The 3056-nt window shown below is 48.8% G+C and overlaps 4 non-coding genes and 1 pseudogene across 4 annotated transcripts; all 5 read right to left on the bottom strand.

Annotated features, from left to right (window-relative positions):
- Positions 1-421: 421 nt before the first annotated feature.
- LOC127141776 (5S ribosomal RNA) lies at positions 422-540 on the bottom strand. Its single transcript, XR_007812284.1, has one exon. It is a non-coding gene; the product is annotated as a 5S ribosomal RNA (ribosomal RNA).
- A 495-nt stretch (positions 541-1035) lies between these two features.
- LOC127141783 (5S ribosomal RNA) lies at positions 1036-1154 on the bottom strand. The gene has a single exon (XR_007812290.1). It is a non-coding gene; the product is annotated as a 5S ribosomal RNA (ribosomal RNA).
- A 495-nt stretch (positions 1155-1649) lies between these two features.
- Positions 1650-1768, bottom strand: LOC127141782 (5S ribosomal RNA). Its single transcript, XR_007812289.1, has one exon. It is a non-coding gene; the product is annotated as a 5S ribosomal RNA (ribosomal RNA).
- Positions 1769-2263: 495 nt separating this feature from the next.
- On the bottom strand, positions 2264-2382 carry LOC127141781 (5S ribosomal RNA). Its single transcript, XR_007812288.1, has one exon. It is a non-coding gene; the product is annotated as a 5S ribosomal RNA (ribosomal RNA).
- A 495-nt stretch (positions 2383-2877) lies between these two features.
- LOC127141779 (uncharacterized) lies at positions 2878-2984 on the bottom strand (annotated as a pseudogene).
- Positions 2985-3056: the final 72 nt, after the last annotated feature.

Here is a 3056-nt window from a genome sequence, read left to right as displayed (position 1 = left end):
CAACAATAATGGGGATTTTCTCTAACAGTCAACAGCAAAACTAAGAAATAACTACTCCACCCAACAAGAATTTTCCGTATGGCCTGATCAAACATTTGGCTCTGTTCCAAGTCCATTTTCGTCCGAAATTGCTCAAAACGTACATCGGTGAGCCACACGTCCTTGTGGACGACGTATTGGGTCATTGTGCCCAAAACCCAGACTGCGCTCATTCATTCGGCAGCAGTGCAGACTTTACAGAGGTGACTTTCCAGCGCCTAATACCCGATTGCCGAAAGCGACGTGACATAAAACAGAAGTGCAAAACAGAGCGTGAAATACAGGCTGCAAAATAAAAGTAGTTTGGGCGTGCCCTGTCTCAACTACAGAGGAAGCGGCATTCTGGCTGCTGTAAGATAGGCAGGAAAAGATGGGGACAAAAAGCTTACGGCACCTGGTATTCCCAGGCGGTCTCCCATCCAAGTACTAACCAGGCCCGACCCTGCTTAGCTTCCGAGATCAGACGAGATCGGGCGCGCTCAGGGTGGTGTGGCCGTAAGCCACAGCGGCTGCTGAAGACAGACCCTTTATACGTGCCAAAATAACACTGGCAGATCTGTTATTTCACATAGCAATCAACAATAATGGGGATTTTCTCTAACAGTCAACAGCAAAACTAAGAAATAACTACTCCACCCAACAAGAATTTTCCGTATGGCCTGATCAAACATTTGGCTCTGTTCCAAGTCCATTTTCGTCCGAAATTGCTCAAAACGTACATCGGTGAGCCACACGTCCTTGTGGACGACGTATTGGGTCATTGTGCCCAAAACCCAGACTGCGCTCATTCATTCGGCAGCAGTGCAGACTTTACAGAGGTGACTTTCCAGCGCCTAATACCCGATTGCCGAAAGCGACGTGACATAAAACAGAAGTGCAAAACAGAGCGTGAAATACAGGCTGCAAAATAAAAGTAGTTTGGGCGTGCCCTGTCTCAACTACAGAGGAAGCGGCATTCTGCTGCTGTAAGATAGGCAGGAAAAGATGGGGACAAAAAGCTTACGGCACCTGGTATTCCCAGGCGGTCTCCCATCCAAGTACTAACCAGGCCCGACCCTGCTTAGCTTCCGAGATCAGACGAGATCGGGCGCGCTCAGGGTGGTGTGGCCGTAAGCCACAGCGGCTGCTGAAGACAGACCCTTTATACGTGCCAAAATAACACTGGCAGATCTGTTATTTCACATAGCAATCAACAATAATGGGGATTTTCTCTAACAGTCAACAGCAAAACTAAGAAATAACTACTCCACCCAACAAGAATTTTCCGTATGGCCTGATCAAACATTTGGCTCTGTTCCAAGTCCATTTTCGTCCGAAATTGCTCAAAACGTACATCGGTGAGCCACACGTCCTTGTGGACGACGTATTGGGTCATTGTGCCCAAAACCCAGACTGCGCTCATTCATTCGGCAGCAGTGCAGACTTTACAGAGGTGACTTTCCAGCGCCTAATACCCGATTGCCGAAAGCGACGTGACATAAAACAGAAGTGCAAAACAGAGCGTGAAATACAGGCTGCAAAATAAAAGTAGTTTGGGCGTGCCCTGTCTCAACTACAGAGGAAGCGGCATTCTGCTGCTGTAAGATAGGCAGGAAAAGATGGGGACAAAAAGCTTACGGCACCTGGTATTCCCAGGCGGTCTCCCATCCAAGTACTAACCAGGCCCGACCCTGCTTAGCTTCCGAGATCAGACGAGATCGGGCGCGCTCAGGGTGGTGTGGCCGTAAGCCACAGCGGCTGCTGAAGACAGACCCTTTATACGTGCCAAAATAACACTGGCAGATCTGTTATTTCACATAGCAATCAACAATAATGGGGATTTTCTCTAACAGTCAACAGCAAAACTAAGAAATAACTACTCCACCCAACAAGAATTTTCCGTATGGCCTGATCAAACATTTGGCTCTGTTCCAAGTCCATTTTCGTCCGAAATTGCTCAAAACGTACATCGGTGAGCCACACGTCCTTGTGGACGACGTATTGGGTCATTGTGCCCAAAACCCAGACTGCGCTCATTCATTCGGCAGCAGTGCAGACTTTACAGAGGTGACTTTCCAGCGCCTAATACCCGATTGCCGAAAGCGACGTGACATAAAACAGAAGTGCAAAACAGAGCGTGAAATACAGGCTGCAAAATAAAAGTAGTTTTGGCGTGCCCTGTCTCAACTACAGAGGAAGCGGCATTCTGCTGCTGTAAGATAGGCAGGAAAAGATGGGGACAAAAAGCTTACGGCACCTGGTATTCCCAGGCGGTCTCCCATCCAAGTACTAACCAGGCCCGACCCTGCTTAGCTTCCGAGATCAGACGAGATCGGGCGCGCTCAGGGTGGTGTGGCCGTAAGCCACAGCGGCTGCTGAAGACAGACCCTTTATACGTGCCAAAATAACACTGGCAGATCTGTTATTTCACATAGCAATCAACAATAATGGGGATTTTCTCTAACAGTCAACAGCAAAACTAAGAAATAACTACTCCACCCAACAAGAATTTTCCGTATGGCCTGATCAAACATTTGGCTCTGTTCCAAGTCCATTTTCGTCCGAAATTGCTCAAAACGTACATCGGTGAGCCACACGTCCTTGTGGACGACGTATTGGGTCATTGTGCCCAAAACCCAGACTGCGCTCATTCATTCGGCAGCAGTGCAGACTTTACAGAGGTGACTTTCCAGCGCCTAATACCCGACTGCCGAAAGCGACGTGACATAAAACAGAAGTGCAAAACAGAGCGTGAAATACAGGCTGCAAAATAAAAGTAGTTTGGGCGTGCCCTGTCTCAACTACAGAGGAAGCGGCATTCTGCTGCTGTAAGATAGGCAGGAAAAGATGGGGACAAAAAGCTTACGGCACCCAGGCGGCTCATCCAAGTACTAACCAGGCCCGACCCTGCTTAGCTTCCGAGATCAGACGAGATCGGGCGCGCTCAGGGTGGTGTGGCCGTAAGCCACAGCGGCTGCTGAAGACAGACCCTTTATACGTGCCAAAATAACACTGGCAGATCTGTTATTTCACATAGC

Source organism: Lates calcarifer, unplaced genomic scaffold (assembly GCF_001640805.2).
Source record: "Lates calcarifer isolate ASB-BC8 unplaced genomic scaffold, TLL_Latcal_v3 _unitig_5755_quiver_2445, whole genome shotgun sequence".
Classification (NCBI taxonomy): domain Eukaryota; kingdom Metazoa; phylum Chordata; class Actinopteri; family Centropomidae; genus Lates; species Lates calcarifer.
Note: the sequence above shows the minus strand (reverse complement) of the source record. Positions and strands in the feature narration are given on the sequence as shown.